We start from the raw sequence: 7,851 nt of genomic DNA on the forward strand, positions 1-7,851 counted from the left end.
ATATATATATATATATATATATATATATATATATATATATATATATATGTATGTATATATATAGCCATATTTTAATAATAATAATGTAATTGTTAATTTAACTTTCACCGTAACCTAACACATATTCCCCTTAAACCCTTCCATGCCTTTCATTTCTCTCCAGAGCCAGCCCCATGGCTTTCCATCTCTAATCGTCTTGTGTGGGGTTTGTAGACAAATGTAAATAGTGTATTCATTTTACAGCCACACGCATACGCACACGCACGTGTATATATATGTGTGTATATGTGGGTGTGTAGATATGTGTTTGTGTTTTGTGGACGTGTATGCATGTATATATACATATATATAATATAATATAATATATAAATATATATATGTGTGTGTGTGTGTGTATTCATGCACCTATGCATGTATTGATGATTTTTATCGTATCATGATACAGGGAGGGCTCATGTATTGTTTACATTTATGCATATATTGAGTGTATATACACATATTTCTTTAGAATACTGAGACTCTAATATATACCTGTCTGTGTGTATATATACATATATATATATATATATATAAACAACTATTCCGATTTGCAAAACGCATACATTATGTATGAGTTTATGTGTGTGTGTCTGTATGTGTACACACAATTATTTATGAATACATTTGTGTACACGTGTATAGATATGTATTCTACACACACATCTTTCATCTTTTACCTGTTTCAGTCATTCGATTGTGGCCATGCTGGACCATCGCCTTGAATTTTTAGTACTTATTTTTAAAACCTGTACTTATTTTATCAGATTATTTTGCCGAACCGCTAATGTTACAGGGACGTAAACACACCAACACCGATTGTCAAGCGATGTTGGGACACACACATATATGACAGGCTTTTTTCAGTTTCCGTCTGTCAAATCCACTCACAACGCTTTGGTCGGCCCGAGGCTATAGTTTGCCCAAGGTACCACGCCGTGGGACTGAACTCGGAAACTTGTGGTTAAGAAACAAGCTTCTTACCACTCAGCCACTCCTGTATGTATCTCTCCCCTCTCTCTCTGTACACAAATGTATTCATAAATGTGTGTGTATATATGTATCTCTATACATACATACATACATATATATGTATATGTATTATATTCAGACGTGTTTATTTGTATATGTGTGTATAGGTGTGTGTAGGACGGCTCTTACAAGACCCGTCATGTTTGTTTCCTTCATTTTGAAATCATCAGAGTACGGTCTGCTGAATTAAAATAAAAGCAATATGAGTAATCATTTAAGTGGCATTAGCTAAAGTAACAAATATTTCCAGTCCATGTTGTTGATTACTTTAACTTATGTTTCAATCAGGTTTTAATTGGCATTTATACACATGTATATAAACATCTACATATATATATAACAAATGGAGAACAGGTGTTAATCTATTACAGCAATTTCTAACTACTCTTAAATTGATTAACGAGTACATTATATCAATTTCAAAGAAACCGTTTTCTTTAGATGGATACTTTACAATGAAGGATGTTCTAAATAATTTAACATAGTTTAAAATTTTTTTAAATCTCAGAGCCAACATTTTCTAACATTCTGCTTAAGTACCTTATTCAACTGAATCTTACATATATTTCATATATATATATATATATATATATATATATATACTGCTTAGGCTTTGGAAGTCTAATAGCTTGGTGTAGATCTCAGTATACATATGCTTCAGAATGAAGTGTTAGTCGAGTACAGAGCGATGATAAACAAAAAAGATGACAAAGGAATGAATTATTCTCTCATGAATTTAGTTAGCCAGCTAGATAGATAGGTACAAGCATAGCTGTTTGGTTAAGAAATTTACTTCCCAATCGTGTGGTCTTGGGTTCAGTCTCAATGTGTGTCACCTTGAGCAAAGCCTTGTAAGTGGATTTGGTAGGTGGATACTGGAAGAAGCCTTTCAAATATGTATGTATACATACATATATGCATATGTGTTACCTTGTCTTGACATGTGATGATTGCAAGTGAGCATCACCACCATACAAGAACTGTTCCTCATTTCTGGTTTTCCATGAAAGACATGTCTGGCCATAGGGTAATATGACCTTGCTTGGAAACAGGTGAGGACTGGCATCAAAAGGGGAATCTGGATGTGGAAAAATCTGCCCCAACAAATTCTGCCTGACCCATGCAAGTTGACATTAAATGATGATGCCACTTGCACATTAATTTCTTGAGCAGGCTGTTCCATTGATCAGATCAACTGGAACCCTTGTTGTAACTGACGGAATGCCAGTAATGTATATACAAACGCACATATATTTTGTTGTGTTGTCAATATGGGCATGTCTCAGATGAGTAAAACATGGCTTTCAGGTTGCAATCAACACAGATTCAAAGCTTTATGGAAAGTTTCAAGCTCCTTTTGAGTCAGCTTGTTTCTTTAGTCTCTCATATATGACTGAAGCCTTCTTAATCCTCAAGTTGATCTGAGAATCTAGAGATTCATACATGGATACAAAGCTGCTAGGCATACAATCCACTGCATTAAGTTTGGTTCTACATGCAGCTCACCTGTAATACATATATATATATATATATATATACATGTGTGTGTTTAATATAGCACCTTAGTTCTTCTGCATCTGTATTTTAAGTTCAAAAGCATTACAGGCATGACAAGAGACCAATTATTCAGATTAAACAGTTTACTTGTGCAAATAACAGATAGATAACTAGATCACTGTCCTGAAATGCATAAGCATTTACACCTGTAAAGTGCATGGAGTAAAGGTGGAGTGGTTATATATCTCTTCTGAACCCTTTCACTGCCGAAATCAGATATACCAACTTAAAATTTCATTTTCCTTGACTGCAGAGAGCAGTTTTATATACTTGTCTATCTTTTGTTGAGGAATGTTATGTTTGGAGCTATTTTTAGTTGACATATATCAGGTTTGTTGAAGAAACATGACTTGCAGAAAGTACTAATTGTATTCTTTTGGTAGATATTTAGCATCATTACTGGAATAACCATGACATTTAATTTTGCAGTTAAAGGGGTTAACTCCATTTTCGATTTTAACTGGGACTGGTTCCACCAGAACACCATTTGAGCTGATGGAAGCCTTTATTTGTAAGGCAGACAAACCTATTGACAAACTTTTCCTTTTCTTGGATTCTCTACAGTGCATTTGTAGTCACTGTGTGAAAAACTTTCATTTGGTCAACAGATTCTTGAGAAAGGGAAAGTCTCTATTCTTGAAGTATATACTTCTCTTGCTACTGTCTGATACTGTGGAGGCGCAATGGCCCAGTGGTTAGGGCAGTGGACTCGCGGTTTCGATTCCCAGACTGGGCATTGTGAGTGTTTATTGAGTGAAAACACCTAAAGCTCCATGAAGCTCTGGCAGGGGATGGTGGCGAACCCTGCTGTACTCTTTCACCACAACTTTCTCTCACTCTTACTTCCTGTTTCTGTTGTGTCTGTAATTCAAAGGGTCAGCCTTGTCACACTGTATCACGCTGAATATCCCCGAGAACTACGTTAAGGGTACACATGTCTGTGGAGTGCTCAGCCATTTGCATGTTAATTTCATGAGTAGGCTGTTCTGTTGATCGGATCAACTGGAACCCTCAACGTCGTAATCTACTGAGTGCCAACAACTGTCTGATACTCAAGATCATACTTATGGTGCCTTTGCCTGGTCTGAAACTACATTGAGACTCTGATGCAAATGATTCAATATTAGTCTGTTGAATATCTGACCAACAGTATGAAAGTTACCATAGTTTGACTTGATGCCTTTCCTTCTTGTACAAAGAAATCAGTACTGCATCACTCCAATCTTTTGTAACTGGTGATCAATCTTTTGTAACAAGATCAGCCATTGTATACCTATCATGGTTAATAACTTTAGCTGGTATGCTATCAATTTTCTTTCTGTGTTTTCTTTAATAGCAGTGTTGATTTCCTCTATGTTAGGATTGTTATCCATTTCTTCAACAACATCTTCTACTGGAATGGGTTTTCTTTTATTCTTTTACTTGTTTCAGTCATTTGACTGTGGCTATGCTGGAGCACCACCTTAGGGGTTTTTAGTCGAACAAATCGATCCCAGGACTTATTCTTTGTAAGCCTAGCACTTATTCTATTGATGTCTTTGTTGAACTGCTAAGTTGTGGTGCTGTAAACATACCAACATCAGTTGACAAGTGATGGTGTGTGTGTGTGTGTGGGGGGGCAGTTTCCATCTATCAATTCCACTCACAAGGCTTTGGTTGGTCCGAGACTATAGCAGAAAACACTTGCCCAAGATGCCATGCAGTGGGACTGAACCTGGAACCATGTGGTTGGGAAGCAAGCTTCTTACCACACAGCCACACCTGCACCTAAAAGTTTTGTGAAATTCCTTTTCCATTTCTTCAGAAATCCCAAATTTTATTTAATTTGCTTTGCAGGAAGGACTGTTTCAACAAAGTTGCGTATTGTCCTTGCCTTTGAAACGCAGAGTAGTTGAGACAGGGACAACTGACGAAGGAGTATACTCTTTATGTTGCATGTCTCGTTTCTCTGTTTGTTTTTTCGTTGTTCGCAAAGAAGTTCGCTTTCCATTTGTTTTTATGTTTTCGTTTCTCATTGTGTTCAACGTTTTTTTGATGTCCTGTACCCATATATGCATGTATATATACATATATATGTAGGTATATACATATATGTATGGATCTATGCATATATTTATATATCATTTATATTATTATTAACACTCCTGTCACAGCGTGGAACCTTGAAGACTGCTAAAATGCAAGAAAGTATACTAGTCCCTTAATATTCAATATTTAATATTTCATTTATTCAATAAGACAATCAATACTTCATTTCATTTTACTGAATATATTATATATTCTATATCCTACATTAATATTATAAGAATATAAATAAAACATAAAAAAACAGACAGATTTGGAATTCCTTTGAATAATATATATATATATATATATATATATATATATATACATACATACATACACACACACACACCTTGGTTCGCATTTATGTGCTTACTCTGATATATATATATATATATATATAAATGTGCACATGCACTTGCACACATACATACATATATGCATACATGTGGCAAACTCATTAGTGTCAGTAGCATGAAAAATGCAGCCAGTACACACTGCAAAGTGGTTGGTGTTAAGAAGGGCATCCACCTGTAGAAACCATGCCAAAGCTGACATTGGAGCTTGACATAGCCCTATGGCTCACCAGATCCTATCAACCTAGCATGGAAAACGGACATTAAATGATGATAGGGATGATATATATTTCTTAAGTTTGCTAAAACTTGCAAAAGCAAGTTCTAGAATCATCAGAGATTTGGATGCAACCATGAAACACATCCGAAACATTAACGATTCTAGAAACAATTTTGCTTCTTTCCCTACCAGTCTGTCTGTATCTCTCTCTCTCTCTCTCTCTCCCTCCCCATACACACACATGTACCATCATCATTTTCATGCTCACTTTTCCAATACACTGTCTTACCATTTGTGCCTACTTTGTCAGTTTCAGTGCTCTGAGATCAATTTTCACCACTTCTCATATTTTTCTTGGTCTTCCTATCCACAGTGGTCTTACATTTGAATCTCCTGCTATTTCTTTCTTCACTCATCTGTTATCATTCATATGCATCACACATACATGTACATATGTATCTGTGTGTGTGTGTATCTATATGGGTAAGTATTTATGTGTATATATGTTTATATATATATATTCACACACATATATATACACATGCATATATGGATATACACATACATACATGCATCCACCCACTGACATATACACATATGTAATATAATGTAGTATATATGTATAGGCAGGGTCATCAATTATGAAATCATTATACAGTTTTTAATTTTGTTTTCATAACTTGGTCCTTAGACAAGGCACAAGTATGAGCTGTGCACTTTTGTTTGTTTGAGTTCAGTCCCACAGTGTGGAACCTTGGGCAAGTGTCCTCTAGTAATAGCCACAGGCTGGCCAAAGCATTGTGTGTAAATTTGGTTAACAAAGACTGGTGTGTGTGTGTGAGTGTGTCCCTTTATCTTGATATGGTGTGATAGTTGTAAATGTGTGTCATTGTCATATAAGCTGTGTTTTCCATTTTCAGTATTCTGTGAGAACATGTCTAGCTATGGGAGAGATATTACCTTGCTTGGAAACAGGTGAGGGTTGGCACTAGGAAGTGTATCTGGCTGTAGAAACTATGGTGAAGATGGTGATGTGATAATATTAAAGGTGCAGGCGTAGCTGTGTGGTAAGAAGCTTGCTTCCCAATCACATGGTTCCAGGTTCAGTCCCACTCCATGACGCTTTGGGCAAGTGTTTTTTTACTACAGTCTCAGGCTGACAAAGTCAGTGGATTTGGTAGATAGAAACTGAAAGAAGCCTGCTATATATTTGCGTGTATGTGTGTGTGTGTGTGTGTGTGTGTGTGTCTTTGTCTTCCACCACTGCTTGATAACAAGTGTTGGTGTGTTTATATGCTTGTAACATAGCAGTTTGGCAAAAGAGATCGATACAATAAGTACCAGGCTTAAGAAAAAAACAAAAAAGTACTGGGATCTATACATTCAACTAAAAGTTCTTCAAGGCGGTGCCCCAGCATGGCCCCGGTCAAATGAATGAAACAAGTAAAAGTTAAAAGATAACATTCAGAGGAGTTTTGCAACATTATTGTCCTCAGTTGAAATGTATTATAATTACTTATTGATCATTAAAAAAATTCACCCTGTTTCAATTTGCAATCTACAGCCAGCCACCTTAAGGATTGAGACACAGGAAGCAGCTGCCCGGGGCTTCACTCGTCTGGGGGAATCACACTGCTAATTTAGGTATATTGTGGTTGTGTTTATAGTGGCTCTATTGCACTGCTTTGTCCAGAGACCTTTCATGCTGTTAAGACAGCCCAACTACGATTAGGATACAACTGCAAATTAGTTGCAAAATGTATTTCCAGAACTTAAAAATCACAACACAATTTGCTTATGCTACAGTGGCAACAGTATACTCACAGTTTATGATTTCAATAATAAATCTCAGTCTAGTATTGTAATAAATTTTTTCACTTCCCCCTTTTGCAGATTACCAGATATAGAACTAAAGGGATATTTTTCAGTTTAAGCTCTGAAGCAGGAAATTTTTCAAAATGGAAAATAAGTTGATTGATTCCTTTGTGTTTGCAAAAATATGAATTATTTAAAAAGTTATGAGGAAACAAAGATTTGGGGGGTTAGGATTAAAGTTTGGATCACATTGAGGAAATTTAGTTTTGTTTTAAAATCATTTTGTTTCAAATGGGGGTTTGCTTGGTATTTCCTAAGTTGAATGTGTCAAGCATTGTCTATTTTTCTAAATACCAGGACTTTAAAAAAATGTTCCAACCATACAGTTTTAACTGTACAGTTTAGTGCCTTCCCCCTCTTCTTTGGAATTTTTTTCCTCATAACATACATTAAAAAAAATGTCATATTCTTTTTTTTTCTTGCATGCACTAAGTAATTAACCAAATTATTTTGGCATTTTGAAGTTTTACCTAAACTGCAGGCCATCTAACAAAAGTTACTCAAATTTAAAATTGCACAAAACTTTTTTTAAATGGACCTGTCTGTATATGCATGTGTGTAAACACAATTTGTGCATATACGGGTGTAAATATATGTATGTATATATATATATATATATATATGTGTGTGTGTGTATGTGTGTGTGTGTGTCTATATGTGTGTGTGTATATATATATATATATATGTTTGTGTGTGTGTGTATATATATAT

At 35.4% G+C, this 7,851-nt stretch overlaps 1 protein-coding gene across 8 annotated transcripts in view; it reads left to right on the forward strand.

Moving 5' to 3' along the window:
* LOC106872834 (probable protein phosphatase 2C T23F11.1) overlaps positions 1 to 7,851 on the forward strand; it is a 223,620-nt gene that overhangs the window by 30,438 nt on the left and 185,331 nt on the right. The gene's annotated exons all lie outside the window — the stretch shown is intronic.

Source organism: Octopus bimaculoides, chromosome 7 (genome assembly GCF_001194135.2).
Source record: "Octopus bimaculoides isolate UCB-OBI-ISO-001 chromosome 7, ASM119413v2, whole genome shotgun sequence".
Classification (NCBI taxonomy): domain Eukaryota; kingdom Metazoa; phylum Mollusca; class Cephalopoda; order Octopoda; family Octopodidae; genus Octopus; species Octopus bimaculoides.